Source organism: Arachis hypogaea, chromosome 16 (assembly GCF_003086295.3).
Source record: "Arachis hypogaea cultivar Tifrunner chromosome 16, arahy.Tifrunner.gnm2.J5K5, whole genome shotgun sequence".
NCBI classification, from domain to species: Eukaryota; Viridiplantae; Streptophyta; class Magnoliopsida; order Fabales; family Fabaceae; genus Arachis; species Arachis hypogaea.
The window spans coordinates 63,737,772-63,758,847 of NC_092051.1; the positions used below are offsets into that span (position 1 = coordinate 63,737,772).

Below are 21,076 nucleotides of genomic sequence, written 5' to 3' on the forward strand. Positions count from 1 at the left end.
GTTATTATTGTTGCTTTGCCCTTGGTTTTAAGAGCTTTGGCTTTTTCTGCTTGCTTTTTTTCTTTCTATATTTTTTTTTCTATTTTTTTGCGCTATTTTTTTTCTAACAAGCTTTGTTCTTTGCTGCTTTTTCTTGCTTCAAGAATCATTTTTATGATTTTTCAGATTATCAAATAACATGTCTCCTAGTCATCATTCTTTAAGAGCCAACATATTTAACATTCTTAACAACAACTTCAAAAGACATATGCACTGTTCAAGCCTACATTCAGAAAACAAGAAGCATTGTCAACCACATTAATATAATTAAGCTAAGTTCAAGGATAAATTCGAAACTCATGTACTTCTTGTTCTTTTGAATTAAAACATTTTTCCATTTAAGAGAGGTGATGGATTCATAGGACATTCATATCTTTAAGACAAAGTTACTAACTACTATGATCATGTAGTGAAGACACAAACATAGATAGGCACATAACAGAGAAAACGAAAAACAAAAGAAAGAAAAACAAGGAATGAATCCACCTTAGTGATGGTGGCGTTTCCTTCTTGAGGAACCAATGATGTCCTTGAGCTCTTCTATGTCTCTTCCTTGTCTTTTGTTGTTCCTCCCTCATTGCTTTTTGATCTTCTCTTATTTCATGAAGCATGATGGAGTGCTCTGATGTTCCACCCTTAGTTGTCCATATTGGAACTCATTCTCCTAGGGAGGTGTTGATTTGTTCCCAATAATTTTGTGGAGGAAGTGCATTTGAGGCATCTCCGGGATCTCATGGAATGAGCTTCTTGCGCCTCTTGAGCTCCATGACTGGGCTCTCTTGCTTGCTCCATCTTTTTCTTAGTGATGGGCTTGTCCTCTTTGATGAGGATATCTCCCTCTATGTCAATCCCAGCCGAATTGCATAGGTGCAAATGAGGTGAGGAAAGGCTAACCTTGCCATGGTGGAGGACTTGTCGGCCACCTTGTAGAGTTCTTGGGTATAATCTCATGAACTTCCACCTCTTCTCCAATCATGATACTATGGATCATGATGGCCAGTCTATGGTAACTCAGACCGGTTGCTAGTGGGAATGATTGAGCATTGAATAAACTCCAACCATCCTCTAGCTACAGGCTTGAGGTCCAATCTTCTAGTTGAACCGGTTCCTTTGGAGTCAATCTTCCATTGAGCTCCTTCTACACATATGTCCATAAGGACTTGGTCCTTGATCAAAGTTGACTTTTTTAGGCGTGCGTTCTCTTCCATGTTGCAAGTTGACGCCCTCATTTTCTGATAAAATCTATATTTCCCGACATTGTAATAGTTCTTTGATCCTTCTTCTTATCATGTTTTGTGATATCTTGCTAACTCTTAACCATTGGATGCCGTTGTTGGATGGGGTTTGTTAGAACTTCCCACCTCTTCTTTGAATTTCATGTCGGATCTCCGGATACTCATTTCTTTTGAATTTAAAAGGGACCTCAGGGATCACCTTCTTCTTGGCCACAACATCATAGAAGTGGTCTTGATGGGCTTTGGAGATGAATCTTTCCATCTCCCATGACTCGGATGTGGAAGCTTTTGTCTTCCCTTTCCCTCTTCTAGAGGATTCTCCGGTCTTGGGTGCCATCAATGGTAATGGAAAAACAAAAAAGCTATGCTTTTACCACACCAAACTTAGAATATTGCTCGCCCTCGAGCAATAAACAAAAGAATAGATGAAGAAGAAGAAGAAATGGAGGAGAGGGAGAGGGAGATGTGGTTTCGGCCAAGAGGAGTGTAGAGGGGTGTGTTGTGTGAATTTGATGAAGAATGGAGGTCTTTATATAGGGAAGGGAGGGGGGGTTAAGGTTCGCCATATGGGTGGGTTTGGGTGGGAAATTGGTTTTGAATTTTGAAGGTAGGTGGAGTTTATGAGGTAGGTTTATGGGGAAGAGTGGATGGATGTGAGTGGTGAAGAGGTGATGGGGAAGAGAGTTTGAGGTGATTGGTGAAGGGTTTTCAGGGAAGAGTGTTTATGGGGTTGTGTGAAAGAGAGTGGTGAGAAGAAGTGAGTGGGGGTAGGTGGGGATCTTGTGGGGTCCACAGATCCTGAGTGGATCCTGTGGGGTCCACAGATCCTGAGGTGTTCAAGGATTACATCCCTGCACCCATTAAGCATGTAAAATGCCTTTGTACCCAACTCTGGGCGTTCAGCGCCAGGTTGGTGGCCATTTTGGGCGTTCAACGCCCATTTGTGTGCCATTTCTGGCGTTGAACGCCAGAACCATGCCTGTTCTGGCGTTGAACGCCAGACAGATGCTCCTCCAAGGTGTGATTTTTCTTCTGCTGTTTTTGATTCCGTTTTCAATTTTTATATTTATTTTGTGACTCCACATGATCATGAACCTACAAAGACATATAACTGAGAAGAAAGAAAAATAAATAAAAATTGGGTTGCCTCCCAACAAGCGCTTCTTTAATGTCATAGCTTGACAGTGGGCTCTCATGGAGCCTCACAGATGTGCAGAGCTTTGTTGAGACTCTCCAACACCAAACTTAGAGTTTGGATATGGGAGTTCAACACCAAACTTAGAGTTTGGTTGTGGCCTCCCAACACCAAACTTAGAGTTTGACTGTGGGGGCTCTGGTTGACTCTGCTTTGAGAGAAGCTTTTTCTGCTTCCTCTCCATGGTTGTAGAGGGAGATCCTTGAGTTTTAAAGACAAGGGAGTCCTCATTCCATTGAAGGACTATTTCACCTCTGTCAACATCAATCACAGCTCTTGCTGTGGCCAGGAAAGGTCTTCCTAGGATGATGGATTCATCCTCTTCCTTTCCAGTATCCAGGACTATGAAATCAGTAGGGATGTAAAGGCCCTCAACCTTTACTAGCACATCCTCTACTTGTCCATAAGCCTGTTTTCTTGAGTTGTCTGCCATCTCTAATAAGATTCTAGCAGCTTGCACCCCATAGATTCCCAATTTCTCTATTACAGAGAGGGGCATGAGGTTTATCCCTGAACCAAGGTCACACAGGGCCTTAAAGATCATGGTGCCTATGGTACAGGGTATTATGAACTTTCCAGGATCCTGTCTCTTCTGAGGCAATGTCAGTTGATCCAGATCACTTAGTTCATTGATGAACAAGGGAGGTTCAACTTCCCAAGTATCAATGCCAAATAATTTGGCATTCAGCTTCATGATTGCATCAAGAAACTTGGCAGTTTGCTCTTCAGTAACATCCTCATTCTCTTTAGAAGAGGAATACTCATCAGAGCTCATGAAGGGTATAAGGAGGTTCAATGGAATCTCTATGGTCTCTAGATGAGCCTCAGAGTCCTTTGGTTCCTCAAAGGGAAGCTCCTTATTGATCACTGGTCGTCCCAGGAGGTCTTCCTCCTTGGGATTCACGTCCTCCTCTCCCTCATGGGTTCGGCCATTTTGCTTATGTTAATGGCCTTGCACTCTCCTTTTGGATTCTCTTCTGTATTGCTTGGGAGAGTACTGGGAGGGATTTCAGTGATCCTTTTACTCAGCTGGCCCACTTGTGCTTCCAAATTTCTAATGGAAGACCTTGTTTCATTCATGAAGCTTACAGTGGCCTTGGATAGATCAGAGACTAGATTTGCTAAATTAGAAGCATTTTGTTCAGAGTTCTCTGTCTGTTGCTGAGTGGATGATGGAAAAGGCTTGCTATTGCTAAACCTGTTTCTTCCACCATTATTAAAGCCTTGTTGAGGCTTTTGATCCTTCCATGAGAAATTTGGATGATTTCTCCATGATGAGTTATAGGTATTTCCATAAGGTTCACCTAAGTAATTCACCTCTGCTATTGCAGGGTTCTCAGGATCATAAGCTTCTTCTTCATAAAAAGCCTCTTGAGTACTGTTGGATGCAGCTTGCATTCCATGCAGACTCTGAGAGATCATATTGACTTGCTGAGTCAATATTTTATTCTGAGCCAATATGGCATTCAGAGTATCAACTTCAAGAACTCCCTTCTTTATAGGCGTCCCATTGTTCACAGGATTCCTTTCAGAAGTGTACATGAACTGGTTATTAGCAACCATGTCAATGAGTTCTTGAGCTTCTGCAGGTGTTTTCTTTAGGTGAATGGATCCACCTGCAGAAGTGTCCAGTGACATCTTTGATAGCTCAGATAAACCATCATAGAATATATCTAGGATGGTCCATTCTGAAAGCATGTCAGAAGGACACTTTTTGGTCAACTGTTTGTATCTTTCCCAAGCTTCATAGAGGGATTCACCTTCTTTCTGTCTGAAGGTTTGAACATCAGCTCTAAGCTTGCTCAGCTTTTGAGGAGGAAAGTACTTGGCTAAGAAAGCCGTGTCCAGCTTATCCCAAGAGTTCAGGCTGTCTTTGGGTTGAGAATCCAACCATAATCTAGCTCTGTCTCTTATAGCAAAAGGGAAAAGCATGAGCCTGTAGACTTCAGGATCTACTCCATTAGTCTTAACAGTATCACATATCTGCAAGAATTCAGTTAAGAACTGAAAAGGATCTTCAGATGGAAGTCCATGAAACTTGCAGTTCTGCTGCATCAGAGAAACTAATTGAGGTTTCAGCTCAAAGTTGTTTGCTCCAATGGCAGGAATGGAGATGCTTCTTCCATGTAAATTGGAATTAGGTGCAGTAAAGTCACCAAGCATCTTCCTTACATTATTATTATTATTTTCGGCTGTCATCTCCTCTTCCTGTTCGAAAATTTCTGAAAGGTTATCTCTGGATTGTTGTATTTTAGCTTCTCTTAATTTTCTCTTCAGAGTCCTTTCAGGTTCTGGATCTGCTTCCACAAGAATGTTCTTATCCTTGCTCCTGCTCATATGACAAAGAAGAAGGCACAGAATAATAATAATAATAATGGAGATCCTTTATACCACAGTATAGGATTCCTGTGTGAGTGGAAGAAGAGGGGGAGACAAAGAATGTAATATAATGGAAGAAACACAACTGTGAGGATGGAAGAGAGGTGAGATGAGATGTTAGGATATGAATGAATAAATAGAATGAGATGGGGGAGGGATAATTTTCGAAAATTATTTTGAAAAAGAGTTAGTGATTTTCGAAAATGGTTTTTGAAAAATGTTAGTAATTTTCGAAAATTTTTGAAATCACAAATAAAAAATAAAAATAATTAGTTAATTAAAAAGGAATTTTTGAAAAAGAGAGAGGTATTTTCGAAAATTAGAAAGGGAGAATTAGTTAGGTGGTTTTGAAAAAGTTAAGAAACAAACAAAAAGTTAGTTAGTTAGTTGAAACAAATTTTGAAAACCAATTTTGAAAAGGTAGTTAGGAGGTTAGGAAAGATATTTTGAAAAGATATTTTTTGAAAAAGATAAGATGAGAAGATATTTTTGAAAAGATATGATAGAAATTAGTTTTGAAAAAAGATTTGATCTTAAAAATCTCAATTAATGACTTGATTCACAAGAAATCACAAGATATGATTCTCAAAGTTTGAATCTTTCTTAACAAGCAAGTATCAAACTTCAAATTTTTGAATCAAAACATTAATTGATTATGTTATTTTCGAAAATTTGGTATAAAAAATAAGAAAAAGATTTTTGAAAAATATTTTTGGAATTTTCGAAAATAACTAAGAATTTTGAAAAAGATTTGATTTTTGAAAAAGATTTTGAAAAAGATAAGATTTTCAAATTGAAAATTTGATTTGACTCATAAGAAACAACTTGATTTTTAAAAATTTTTGAAAAAGTCAACTCACATTTTCGAATTTGATGAGAGAAAAAGGGAAAGATATTTTTTTTATTTTTGAAATTTTTATGAAAAACATGAAAATTATGCAATGCAAGAAATTTTTAGATCAAAACAATGAATGCATGCAAGAATGCTATGAATGTCAAGATGAACACCAAGAACACTATGAATGTCAAGATGAACATCATAGACACAATTTTGAAAAATTTTTAATGCAAAGAAAACATGCAGGACACCAAACTTAGAATTCTTTAATGCTTACGCACTAAGAATTCAAGAATGCATATGATAAACATGAAAAGACACAAAACAAAAAATCATCAAGATCAAACAAGAAGACTTACCAAGAACAACTTGAAGATCATGAAGAACACTATGAATGCATGATATTTTCGAAAAAATGCAAGATGCATATGCAAGTGACACCAAACTTATGATATGACTCAAGACTCAAACAAGAAACAGAAAAATATTTTTAATTTTTATGATTTTCTAATTTTTTTGGATTTTTTTTTGAAAATTATATGAAAAAGAAAAAATAAGGATTCCAAAATTTTTAATATGAATTCCAGGAATCTTGCCATGTTAGTCTAAAGCTTCAGTCCAGGAATTAGACATGGCTCACTACCCAGCCAAGCTTTCAATGAAAGCTCCGGTCCAAAACACTAGACATGGCCAATGGCCAGCCAAGCTTCAGCAGATATGGATACTTTTCATGTATATAGCAACTAAGTGTGTGAAAATCTCTTCATTTGTGATGGTAAGTTGAAACCCCAGTCCAAAAGATTAGACATGGGTACAGCCAGCCAGGATTCAACAAATCATCCTGAAACACTAGAATTCATTCTTAAAAATTTGAATCAAAATTTTGAAAACATTTTTATATTTTTCGAAAACAGATGAAAAATTTTGAAAGAATTTTAAAAAATTTTTGAAAATAAAATAAAAAGAAAATTACCTAATCTGAGCAACAAGATGAACCGTCAGTTGTCCAAACTCGAACAATCCCCGGCAACGGCGCCAAAAACTTGGTGCTGATGCCGGATCAAACTTGGCATTGATGTTACCGGACCAAAAGCTTGCCGAAAACTCAAACAATCCCCGGCAACGGCGCCAAAAACTTGGTGCACGAAATTGTGATGTCCAGGCTCAAACAATCCCTGGCAACGTGAGCAACTTGGTACGCGCAATCGTGATTACACTTTGATTATGGAAAATTCATGGCTCTTCCTTTCCCTGCACTGGCGCCAAGAACATGGTGCCAATCCCATGGTTCACAACTTCGATACAACTAACCAGCAAGTGCACTGGGTCGTCCAAGTAATACCTTACGTGAGTAAGGGTCGAATCCCACGGAGATTGTTGGTATGAAGCAAGCTATGGTCACCTTGTAAACCTCAGTCAGGCGGATATAAAATAATTATGGAGTTTTCGAATAATAAATAATAGAATAGGGATAGAGGTACTTATGTAAATCATTGGTAGGAATTTCAGATAAGCGAATGGAGATGCTTTTCGTTCCTCTGAACCTCTGCTTTCCTGCTATCTTCATCCAATCAGTCTTACTCCTTTCCATGGCTGGCTTTATGTGATACATCACCACTGTCAATGGCTACTTTCGGTCATCTCTCGGGAAAATGATCCAATGCCCTGTCACGGCACGGCTAATCGTCTGGAGGCATCACCCTTGCCAATGGCTTCATCTTATCCTCTCAGTGAATAATATGCTCACGCACCCTGTCACGGCACGGCTATTCATCTGTCGGTTCTCGATCATGCTGGAATAGAATTTACTATCCTTTTGCGTCTGTCACTAACGCCCTACAATCGCGAGTTAGGAGCTCGTCACAGTCATTCAATCATTGAATCCTACTCAGAATACCACAGACAAGGTTTAGACCTTCCGGATTCTCTTAAATGCCGCCATCATTCTAGCTTACGCCACGAAGATTCGGGTTAGGAGATCTAAGAGATATTCATTCTAGCTTATTTCATGTAGAACGGAAGTGTTTGTCAGGCACGTGTTCATAGGGGAGAATGGTGATGAGCGTCATACATAATCATCATCTTCATCACGTTCTTGGGTGCGAATGGATATCTTAGAAGCAAAATAAGATGAGTTGAATAGAAAACAGTAGTACTTTGCAGTAATCTTTGAGGAACAGCAGAGCTCCACACCTTAATCTATGGAGTGTAGAAACTCTACTGTATGAAAATACATAAGTGAAGGTTCAGGCATGGCCGAGATGGCCAGCCCCCTAAAACATGATCAATAGTCTCCTAAGATGAACAATGGATTAAAACTGAGACCAAAGATGCCTAATACAATAGTAAAAGGTCCTATTTATAATAAACTAGTCACTAGGGTTTACATGAGTAAGTAATTGATGCATAAATCCACTTCCGGGGCCCACTTAGTGTGTGTTTGGGCTGAGCTTAAGTGTAGCACGTGCAGAGGCCATTTGTGGAGTTGAATGCCAGTTTCTGTGCCAGTTTGGGCGTTCAACTCTGGTTTTGGATCCTTTTCTGGCGCTGGACGCCAGATTTGGGCAGAAGGCTGGCGTTGAACGCCAGTTTACATCGTCTATTCTTGGCTAAAGTATGGACTATTATATATTGCTGGAAAGCCCTGGATGTCTACTTTCCAACGCAATTGGAAGCGCGCCATTTCGAGTTCTGTAGCTCCAGAAAATTCACTTTGAGTTCAGGGAGGTCAGAATCCAACAGCATCAGCAGTCCTTCTTCAACCTCTGAATCTGATTTCTGCTCAAGTCCCTCAATTTCAGCCAGAAAATACCTGAAATCACAGAAAAATACACAAACTCATAGTAAAGTCCAGAAATGTGAATTTAACATAAAAACTAATGAAAACATCCCTAAAAGTAACTAGATCCTACTAAAAACACACTAAAAACAATGCCAAAAAGCGTATAAATTATCCGCTCATCACAACACCAAACTTAAATTGTTGCTTGTCCCCAAGTAACTGAAATTCAAATAGGATAAAAAGAAGAGAATATACTATAAATTCCAAACTATCAATGAAACATAGATGCAATCATATGAGCGGGACTTATAGCTTTTTGCCTCTTGAATAGTTTTGGCATCTCACTTTATCCATTGAGGTTCAGAATGATTGGCATCTATAGGAACTTCAGATTTCGAATAGTGTTATTGACTCTCCTAGTTCAGTATGATGATTCTTGAACACAGCTTCTTTATGAGTCTTGGCCGTGGCCCTAAGCACTTTGTTTTCCAGTATTACCACCGGATACATAAATGCCACAGACACATAATTGGGTGAACCTTTTCAGATTGTGACTCAGCTTTGCTAAAGTCCCCAATTAGAGGTGTCCAGGGTTCTTAAGCACACTCTTCTTTTGCTTTGGACCTTGACTTTAACCGCTCAGTCTCAAGTTTTCACTTGACACCTAAAGCAAGCACATGGATAGGGAGAGCTTGGTTTAGCCGCTTAGACCAGGATTTTATTCCTTTAGGCCCTCCTATCCACTGATGCTCAAAGCCTTGGGATCCTTTTTATTTTCCCTTGCCTTTTGGTTTTAAGAGTTATTGGCTTTTTGCTCTTGCCTCTTGGTTTTAAGAGCTTTTGGCTTTTTCTGCTTGCTTTTTTTCTTTCTATATTTTTTTTTCTATTTTTTTTTGCGCCTATTTTTTTTTCTACAAGCTTTGTTCTTTGCTGCTTTTTCTTGCTTCAAGAATCATTTTTATGATTTTTCAGATTATCAAATAACATGTCTCCTAGTCATCATTCTTTCAAGAGCCAACATATTTAACATTCTTAAACAACAACTTCAAAAGACATATGCACTGTTCAAGCCTACATTCAGAAAACAAGAAGCATTGTCACCACATTAATATAATTAAGCTAAGTTCAAGGATAAATTCGAAACTCATGTACTTCTTGTTCTTTTGAATTAAAACATTTTTCATTTAAGAGAGGTGATGGATTCATAGGACATTCATATCTTTAAGACAAAGTTACTAACTACTAATGATCATGTAGTGAAGACACAAACATAGATAGGCACATAACAGAGAAAACGAAAAACAAAAGAAAGAAAAACAAGGAATGAATCCACCTTAGTGATGGTGGCGTTTCCTTCTTGAGGAACCAATGATGTCCTTGAGCTCTTCTATGTCTCTTCCTTGTCTTTGTTGTTCCTCCCTCATTGCTTTTTGATCTTCTCTTATTTCATGAAGCATGATGGAGTGCTCTTGATGTTCCACCCTTAGTTGTCCCATATTGGAACTCAATTCTCCTAGGGAGGTGTTGATTTGTTCCCAATAATTTTGTGGAGGAAAGTGCATTTGAGGCATCTCCGGGATCTCATGGAAATGAGCTTCTTGCGCCTCTTGAGCTCCATGACTGGGCTCTCTTGCTTGCTCCATCTTTTTCTTAGTGATGGGCTTGTCCTCTTTGATGAGGATATCTCCCTCTATGTCAATCCCAGCCGAATTGCATAGGTGGCAAATGAGGTGAGGAAAGGCTAACCTTGCCATGGTGGAGGACTTGTCGGCCACCTTGTAGAGTTCTTGAGGTATAATCTCATGAACTTCCACCTCTTCTCCAATCATGATACTATGGATCATGATGGCCCAGTCTATGGTAACTTCAGACCGGTTGCTAGTGGGAATGATTGAGCATTGAATAAACTCCAACCATCCTCTAGCTACAGGCTTGAGGTCCAATCTTCTTAGTTGAACCGGCTTGCCTTTGGAGTCAATCTTCCATTGAGCTCCTTCTACACATATGTCCATAAGGACTTGGTCCAACCTTTGATCAAAGTTGACTCTCCTTGTGTAGGGGCGTGCGTTCTCTTCCATGTATGGCAAGTTGAACGCCAACCTCACATTTTCTGAACTAAAATCTAAGTATTTCCCCCGAACCATTGTAACATAGTTCTTTGGATCCGGGTTCTTACTTTGATCATGGTTCTTGGTGATCCATGCATTGGCATAGAACTCTTGAACCATTAGGATGCCGACTTGTTGGATGGGGTTTGTTAGAACTTCCCAACCTCTTCTTTGAATTTCATGTCGGATCTCCGGATACTCATTTCTTTTGAATTTAAAAGGGACCTCAGGGATCACCTTCTTCTTGGCCACAACATCATAGAAGTGGTCTTGATGGGCTTTGGAGATGAATCTTTCCATCTCCCATGACTCGGATGTGGAAGCTTTTGTCTTCCCTTTCCCTCTTCTAGAGGATTCTCCGGTCTTGGGTGCCATCAATGGTAATGGAAAAACAAAAAAGCTATGCTTTTACCACACCAAACTTAGAATATTGCTCGCCCTCGAGCAATAAACAAAAGAATAGATGAAGAAGAAGAAGAAATGGAGGAGAGGGAGAGGGAGATGTGGTTTCGGCCAAGAGGAGTGTAGAGGGGTGTGTTGTGTGAATTTGATGAAGAATGGAGGTCTTTATATAGGGAAGGGAGGGGGGGTTAAGGTTCGGCCATATGGGTGGGTTTGGGTGGGAAATTGGTTTTGAATTTTGAAGGTAGGTGGAGTTTATGAGGTAGGTTTATGGGGAAGAGTGGATGGATGTGAGTGGTGAAGAGGTGATGGGGAAGAGAGTTTGAGGTGATTGGTGAAGGGTTTTCAGGGAAGAGTGTTTATGGGGTTGTGTGAAAGAGAGTGGTGAGAAGAAGTGAGTGGGGGTAGGTGGGGATCCTGTGGGGTCCACAGATCCTGAGTGGATCCTGTGGGGTCCACAGATCCTGAGGTGTTCAAGGAATTACATCCCTGCACCCATTAAGCATGTAAAAATGCCTTTGTACCCAACTCTGGGCGTTCAGCGCCAGGTTGGTGGCCATTTTGGGCGTTCAACGCCCATTTGTGTGCCATTTCTGGCGTTGAACGCCAGAACCATGCCTGTTCTGGCGTTCAGCGCCCAGAAGCTGCCCATTTTGGGCGTTCAGCGCCAGAACCATGCTCTGTTCTGGCGCTGAACGCCAGACAGATGCTCCTCCAAGGTGTGATTTTTCTTCTGCTGTTTTTGATTCCGTTTTCAATTTTTATATTTATTTTGTGACTCCACATGATCATGAACCTACAAAGACATATAACTGAGAAGAAAGAAAAATAAATAAAAATTGGGTTGCCTCCCAACAAGCGCTTCTTTAATGTCAATAGCTTTGACAGTGGGCTCTCATGGAGCCTCACAGATGTGCAGAGCTTTGTTGAGACTCTCCAACACCAAACTTAGAGTTTGGATATGGGAGTTCAACACCAAACTTAGAGTTTGGTTGTGGCCTCCCAACACCAAACTTAGAGTTTGACTGTGGGGGCTCTGGTTGACTCTGCTTTGAGAGAAGCTTTTTCTGCTTCCTCTCCATGGTTGTAGAGGGAGATCCTTGAGTTTTAAAGACAAGGGAGTCCTCATTCCATTGAAGGACTATTTCACCTCTGTCAACATCAATCACAGCTCTTGCTGTGGCCAGGAAAGGTCTTCCTAGGATGATGGATTCATCCTCTTCCTTTCCAGTATCCAGGACTATGAAATCAGTAGGGATGTAAAGGCCCTCAACCTTTACTAGCACATCCTCTACTTGTCCATAAGCCTGTTTTCTTGAGTTGTCTGCCATCTCTAATAAGATTCTAGCAGCTTGCACCCCATAGATTCCCAATTTCTCTATTACAGAGAGGGGCATGAGGTTTATCCCTGAACCAAGGTCACACAGGGCCTTAAAGATCATGGTGCCTATGGTACAGGGTATTATGAACTTTCCAGGATCCTGTCTCTTCTGAGGCAATGTCAGTTGATCCAGATCACTTAGTTCATTGATGAACAAGGGAGGTTCAACTTCCCAAGTATCAATGCCAAATAATTTGGCATTCAGCTTCATGATTGCATCAAGAAACTTGGCAGTTTGCTCTTCAGTAACATCCTCATTCTCTTTAGAAGAGGAATACTCATCAGAGCTCATGAAGGGTATAAGGAGGTTCAATGGAATCTCTATGGTCTCTAGATGAGCCTCAGAGTCCTTTGGTTCCTCAGAGGGAAGCTCCTTATTGATCACTGGTCGTCCCAGGAGGTCTTCCTCCTTGGGATTCACGTCCTCCTCTCCCTCATTGGGTTCGGCCATTTTGCTTATGTTAATGGCCTTGCACTCTCCTTTTGGATTCTCTTCTGTATTGCTTGGGAGAGTACTGGGAGGGATTTCAGTGATCCTTTTACTCAGCTGGCCCACTTGTGCTTCCAAATTTCTAATGGAAGACCTTGTTTCATTCATGAAGCTTACAGTGGCCTTGGATAGATCAGAGACTAGATTTGCTAAATTAGAAGCATTTTGTTCAGAGTTCTCTGTCTGTTGCTGAGTGGATGATGGAAAAGGCTTGCTATTGCTAAACCTGTTTCTTCCACCATTATTAAAGCCTTGTTGAGGCTTTTGATCCTTCCATGAGAAATTTGGATGATTTCTCCATGATGAGTTATAGGTGTTTCCATAAGGTTCACCTAAGTAATTCACCTCTGCTATTGCAGGGTTCTCAGGATCATAAGCTTCTTCTTCATAAAAAGCCTCTTGAGTACTGTTGGATGCAGCTTGCATTCCATGCAGACTCTGAGAGATCATATTGACTTGCTGAGTCAATATTTTATTCTGAGCCAATATGGCATTCAGAGTATCAACTTCAAGAACTCCCTTCTTTATAGGCGTCCCATTGTTCACAGGATTCCTTTCAGAAGTGTACATGAACTGGTTATTAGCAACCATGTCAATGAGTTCTTGAGCTTCTGCAGGTGTTTTCTTTAGGTGAATGGATCCACCTGCAGAAGTGTCCAGTGACATCTTTGATAGCTCAGATAAACCATCATAGAATATATCTAGGATGGTCCATTCTGAAAGCATGTCAGAAGGACACTTTTTGGTCAACTGTTTGTATCTTTCCCAAGCTTCATAGAGGGATTCACCTTCTTTCTGTCTGAAGGTTTGAACATCAGCTCTAAGCTTGCTCAGCTTTTGAGGAGGAAAGTACTTGGCTAAGAAAGCCGTGTCCAGCTTATCCCAAGAGTTCAGGCTGTCTTTGGGTTGAGAATCCAACCATAATCTAGCTCTGTCTCTTACAGCAAAAGGGAAAAGCATGAGCCTGTAGACTTCAGGATCTACTCCATTAGTCTTAACAGTATCACATATCTGCAAGAATTCAGTTAAGAACTGAAAAGGATCTTCAGATGGAAGTCCATGAAACTTGCAGTTCTGCTGCATCAGAGAAACTAATTGAGGTTTCAGCTCAAAGTTGTTTGCTCCAATGGCAGGAATGGAGATGCTTCTTCCATGTAAATTGGAATTAGGTGCAGTAAAGTCACCAAGCATCTTCCTTACATTATTATTATTATTTTTGGCTGTCATCTCCTCTTCCTGTTCGAAAATTTCTGAAAGGTTATCTCTGGATTGTTGTATTTTAGCTTCTCTTAATTTTCTCTTTAGAGTCCTTTCAGGTTCTGGATCTGCTTCCACAAGAATGTTCTTATCCTTGCTCCTGCTCATATGACAAAGAAGAAGGCACAGAATAATAATAATAATAATGGAGATCCTTTATACCACAGTATAGGGATTCCTGTGTGAGTGAAAGAAGAGGGGGAGACAAAGAATGTAATATAATGGAAGAAACACAACTGTGAGGATGGAAGAGAGGTGAGATGAGATGTTAGGATATGAATGAATAAATAGAATGAGATGGGGGAGGGATAATTTTCGAAAATTATTTTGAAAAAGAGTTAGTGATTTTCGAAAATGGTTTTTGAAAAATGTTAGTAATTTTCGAAAATTTTTGAAATCACAAATAAAAAATAAAAATAATTAGTTAATTAAAAAGGAATTTTTGAAAAAGAGAGAGGTATTTTCGAAAATTAGAAAGGGAGAATTAGTTAGGTGGTTTTGAAAAAGTTAAGAAACAAACAAAAAGTTAGTTAGTTAGTTGAAACAAATTTTGAAAACCAATTTTGAAAAGGTAGTTAGGAGGTTAGGAAAGATATTTTGAAAAGATATTTTTTTGAAAAAGATAAGATGAGAAGATATTTTTGAAAAGATATGATAGAAATTAGTTTTGAAAAAAGATTTGATCTTAAAAATCTCAATTAATGACTTGATTCACAAGAAATCACAAGATATGATTCTCAAAGTTTGAATCTTTCTTAACAAGCAAGTATCAAACTTCAAATTTTTGAATCAAAACATTAATTGATTATGTTATTTTCGAAAATTTGGTATAAAAAATAAGAAAAAGATTTTTGAAAAATATTTTTGGAATTTTCGAAAATAACTAAGAATTTTGAAAAAGATTTGATTTTTGAAAAAGATTTTGAAAAAGATAAGATTTTCAAATTGAAAATTTGATTTGACTCATAAGAAACAACTTGATTTTTAAAAATTTTTGAAAAAGTCAACTCACATTTTCGAATTTGATGAGAGAAAAAGGGAAAGATATTTTTTTTTATTTTTGAAATTTTTATGAAAAACATGAAAATTATGCAATGCAAGAAATTTTTAGATCAAAACAATGAATGCATGCAAGAATGCTATGAATGTCAAGATGAACACCAAGAACACTATGAATGTCAAGATGAACATCATAGACACAATTTTGAAAAATTTTTAATGCAAAGAAAACATGCAGGACACCAAACTTAGAATTCTTTAATGCTTACGCACTAAGAATTCAAGAATGCATATGATAAACATGAAAAGACACAAAACAAAAAATCATCAAGATCAAACAAGAAGACTTACCAAGAACAACTTGAAGATCATGAAGAACACTATGAATGCATGATATTTTCGAAAAAATGCAAGATGCATATGCAAGTGACACCAAACTTATGATATGACTCAAGACTCAAACAAGAAACAGAAAAATATTTTTAATTTTTATGATTTTCTAATTTTTTTGGATTTTTTTTTGAAAATTATATGAAAAAGAAAAAATAAGGATTCCAAAATTTTTAATATGAATTCCAGGAATCTTGCCATGTTAGTCTAAAGCTTCAGTCCAGGAATTAGACATGGCTCACTACCCAGCCAAGCTTTCAATGAAAGCTCCGGTCCAAAACACTAGACATGGCCAATGGCCAGCCAAGCTTCAGCAGATATGGATACTTTTCATGTATATAGCAACTAAGTGTGTGAAAATCTCTTCATTTGTGATGGTAAGTTGAAACCCCAGTCCAAAAGATTAGACATGGGGTACAGCCAGCCAGGATTCAACAAATCATCCTGAAACACTAGAATTCATTCTTAAAAATTTTGAATCAAAATTTTGAAAACATTTTTATATTTTTCGAAAACAGATGAAAAATTTTTGAAAGAATTTTAAAAAATTTTTGAAAATAAAATAAAAAGAAAATTACCTAATCTGAGCAACAAGATGAACCGTCAGTTGTCCAAACTCGAACAATCCCCGGCAACGGCGCCAAAAACTTGGTGCTGATGCCGGATCAAACTTGGCACTGATGTTACCGGACCAAAAGCTTGCCGAAAACTCAAACAATCCCCGGCAACGGCGCCAAAAACTTGGTGCACGAAATTGTGATGTCCAGGCTCAAACAATCCCTGGCAACGTGAGCAACTTGGTACGCGCAATCGTGATTACACTTTGATTATGGAAAATTCATGGCTCTTCCTTTCCCTGGCACTGGCGCCAAGAACATGGTGCCAATCCCATGGTTCACAACTTCGATACAACTAACCAGCAAGTGCACTGGGTCGTCCAAGTAATACCTTACGTGAGTAAGGGTCGAATCCCACGGAGATTGTTGGTATGAAGCAAGCTATGGTCACCTTGTAAACCTCAGTCAGGCGGATATAAAATAATTATGGAGTTTTCGAATAATAAATAATAGAATAGGGATAGAGGTACTTATGTAAATCATTGGTAGGAATTTCAGATAAGCGAATGGAGATGCTTTTCGTTCCTCTGAACCTCTGCTTTCCTGCTATCTTCATCCAATCAGTCTTACTCCTTTCCATGGCTGGCTTTATGTGATACATCACCACTGTCAATGGCTACTTTCGGTCATCTCTCGGGAAAATGATCCAATGCCCTGTCACGGCACGGCTAATCGTCTGGAGGCATCACCCTTGCCAATGGCTTCATCTTATCCTCTCAGTGAATAATATGCTCACGCACCCTGTCACGGCACGGCTATTCATCTGTCGGTTCTCGATCATGCTGGAATAGAATTTACTATCCTTTTGCGTCTGTCACTAACGCCCTACAATCGCGAGTTAGGAGCTCGTCACAGTCATTCAATCATTGAATCCTACTCAGAATACCACAGACAAGGTTTAGACCTTCCGGATTCTCTTAAATGCCGCCATCATTCTAGCTTACGCCACGAAGATTCCGGTTAGGAGATCTAAGAGATATTCATTCTAGCTTATTTCATGTAGAACGGAAGTGTTTGTCAGGCACGTGTTCATAGGGGAGAATGGTGATGAGCGTCACACATAATCATCATCTTCATCACGTTCTTGGGTGCGAATGGATATCTTAGAAGCGAAATAAGATGAGTTGAATAGAAAACAGTAGTACTTTGCAGTAATCTTTGAGGAACAGCAGAGCTCCACACCTTAATCTATGGAGTGTAGAAACTCTACCGTATGAAAATACATAAGTGAAGGTTCAGGCATGGCCGAGATGGCCAGCCCCCTAAAACGTGATCAATAGTCTCCTAAGATGAACAATGGATTAAAATTGAGACCAAAGATGCCTAATACAATAGTAAAAGGTCCTATTTATAATAAACTAGTCACTAGGGTTTACATGAGTAAGTAATTGATGCATAAATCCACTTCCGGGGCCCACTTGGTGTGTGTTTGGGCTGAGCTTAAGTGTAGCACGTGCAGAGGCCATTTGTGGAGTTGAACGCCAGTTTCTGTGCCAGTTTGGGCGTTCAACTCTGGTTTTGGATCCTTTTCTGGCGCTGGACGCCAGATTTGGGCAGAAGGCTGGCGTTGAACGCCAGTTTACGTCGTCTATTCTTGGCCAAAGTATGGACTATTATATATTTCTGGAAAGCCCTGGATGTCTACTTTCCAACACAATTGGAAGCGCACCATTTCGAGTTCTGTAGCTCCAGAAAATTCACTTTGAGTGCAGAGAGGTCAGAATCCAATAGCATTAGCAGTCCTTCTTCAACCTCTGAATCTGATTTCTGCTCAAGTCCCTCAATTTCAGCCAAAAAATACCTGAAATCACAGAAAAACACACAAACTCATAGTAAAGTCCAGAAATGTGAATTTAACATAAAAACTAATGAAAACAACCCTAAAAGTAACTAGATCCTACTAAAAACAATGCCAAAAAGCGTATAAATTATCCGCTCATCAGTTACCTCCTAATGTGCATCCATCACCACCTTTTCCATTCTCTTCATTGCTATATATCTCTTTGAATTCAATTTACTTTCTCTTCCCCTTTTAGGATGGCCACCAAGAAAGGAAAAGAGAAAGCTACTCCCAAACCCCCAGCAAGGAGAGGAACTAAAAGAGCACTAGTGGTAGAGCCTTCTTCAACTGCAGTCAAGCCCTCAACAAAAAGAGTTAAGAGGATCATCAAGGTTGATGAAAAGGAGAAAGCCTTTCCAGCAAAGGACACTGTGCGATTTCCAAAGCGCTACTGTGAGCAGATGTTCCCTATTCTAGCAGAAAGGAGTTACAACAACGAACACCTTCTTATCCTCCCGCCCAATATTGCTACTTTTTTTGAGCCCCAAATTGAACGAAGATAATGGGGTTTCCTACAGAGACAACCAAGGCAGGCCAATCTTTCTTCGGTAGTCGAGTTCTACTCTAACTTCTACCTGCCTACCCTGCAGTCTGTCTTTGTTCGTCAGAAGCAAGTACCCATTACAGAAGAGGCCATTCAAAAAGCTTTTGATCTTTCCCCTATTCCAGAAGGATTGGACACCTTTCAAGAAGCCGCACTCAAGCGCCAGATGTACCAATTTGACTGGGAAGCTGTTCTCAGAGTTATCTCACTACCTGGCAGCCGTTGGATCTACAGATACCATCGTACCCGCCCTAAGGGAATATCGGCTTCAGCACTTACCTTGGAGGCTCACATATGGGCACAGATCCTGTCCCATTACGTCTTTCCGAGCACTGACGAGTCCTCCTTCACTGCGGACATGGCCGTTCTACTATGGTGCATCCTTACAGACCAGCCTCTGAATCTACCAAGACATATCCGGAATGCCATGGGACACGTACAAATTGCGGGCAACTTACCTTTTCCCGCCTTGGTCTCAGATCTTGTCTCAGCAGCCGGAGTTTCCTACAGAGCTGGAGACACCAAAGCCATGCTTCCACGGGATGATCAGTATGTCCCCAATGGGAAGTACCTTAGACTTCCAGCAGCCACTACAAGCCTTCCTACTGCACCGGTTGCCGATATCCTTTCCTCAACACCACAAGCACCTACAATAGATGAACTGCTCCAGCAGATAATCAAAAGATTAGATCGGCAAGAACAGAAAGCGAAGTTAAGAGAGCGCCGTAATGAGCGCCGATTCAAACACCTCAAGGAGCTACTCAAGGGACACTTCAAGGACTTAGACACCCCGGACTCCACTTCTTTTACCAGCACAGGGAGCCTTGATGGTCCCAACTGTGGAGATACTGCAATCAGCCCACCCCTGTTCTTGACAGATGGCACCGAGGATGGTGCAAAGCCTTAAGTGTGGGGAGGTCGGTCAGTACATGACTTCTGGAGGTAATTTCTCTTCCCTAGCACCAATAAATTAGGATATTTTAGTTAAATTTTCTTTCTTTTATAGAATAGGATAAATTGCATAGTAATAGGTTAGTTGCATGCATGCTCAACTTGATTGAAAAGACAATAAGTTTCTTCTAAGACTCTATCTTTGGAACAAAATTTCACTAATTTTTTAAAAATTTTTTTATGATAAATCTGCATGAAGTTGTATTTGGAACATGATTTTTGAGCTAAAAAACACACAACCTGTGAAGATTTGAGCCTTTATGTATGATTACATTATTTAACCATAAACATTTTATTCTTGTGTGTTTACTTCTCTATGATTGTAATCTATATTTTGTTTCATCCTATATGTCCAATATTTATTATATTCGTATGCTTGCATATGATTGAGGCCATCTTTTGTTTAAACTCACTTATCCAAATTAAGCCTACCCTTTTCAATTACCTTTGTTAACCACTTTGAGCCTTTAAATCCTGTTTGTTCTATATTTCACCACATTACTAGCCTTAAGTGGAAAAATAATTGTATATCCCAAATTGAATCTTTGGTTAGCTTAAGATAGAATTGTGTGTGCTAGTTAAATATGGGAAATTGTGGGAACAAAAGTTATTAAGGGAATGTGTCATGATAATACAATGGAAATTTGGATACCTACTCATGTAAAACTATAAGAATTAAAAATCTATGTGTATTGATAAGCTATGTTTATTTTTATGTCTATCTAAAAAAAATTAATAAATAAATGAGGGGACAAAATCACCCCAATGCTGAATTAAGAATTCAAAGATCAATGCACATATGAAAAAAAAATTAAAATAAAAAGTTGATACATGAGTATGGAATGCAAAAGGGAATTTTGGGTAGCTAGGTATGAATTCTAAGGTTACACTAAATATATATAGGTTAGATTAAAGCTTGGGTTAATTAAAAGATTCAATTTATAAGCTCACTTAACCATATATATACCCCTACCTCTACCTTGGCCCCATTACAACCCTGGAAAGACCTCATGATGTTTGCATTGGTATGTTAACTGTTGTTGATTGGTTAGGAGAAGAACAAAAGTTAGAGAACATGATTAGAGAAGGAAAGAGTGATTACCCTATACACTAGAGAGATCAGAGCGTACATACATCATCAGTGAGGGTTCAATGCTTGAATTTCCATGTTCCCTGCTTTCATGAGCTATCCTCTTGCACCTTTGTCTGTCTTACTGTAATTATTTTGAAGAGCTTATTTACTTTCAATCAAGTGGGCAAGAATCATATAGTTGCATTCATATATATAGGATTGCATTGCATTGCATGAATTTCTACATGTTCATACTTGTTTATTTTATCCCCTTTAATTGAGCATGAGGAAATGCTAATGTTTAAGTGTGGGGAGGTTGATAAACCACTATTTTATGGTTTATATTGTGTTTAATTGTATGGTTTTATCATGATCCTGACCCACTCATTCATTTAAATAGCATGCATTTATATTTCCTTCCTGAAATTATTACATGAGTGAAAATTGCTTCCTAGAGACTTTTAATTATACATTTTACTTCTCCTTTATTCCATTCGATGCCGTGATCTGTGTGTTAAGTGTTTCAGGCTTTATAGAGCAAGAATGAGTTGGAGATT

General features: G+C 39.1%; 2 non-coding genes across 2 annotated transcripts; both read left to right on the forward strand.

Annotated features, from left to right (window-relative positions):
• Positions 1-4,161: 4,161 nt before the first annotated feature.
• Positions 4,162-4,269, forward strand: LOC112760936 (small nucleolar RNA R71). Its single transcript, XR_003181348.1, has one exon. It is a non-coding gene; the product is annotated as a small nucleolar RNA R71 (small nucleolar RNA).
• Positions 4,270-13,569: 9,300 nt separating this feature from the next.
• Positions 13,570-13,677, forward strand: LOC112760937 (small nucleolar RNA R71). Its single transcript, XR_003181349.1, has one exon. It is a non-coding gene; the product is annotated as a small nucleolar RNA R71 (small nucleolar RNA).
• Positions 13,678-21,076: the final 7,399 nt, after the last annotated feature.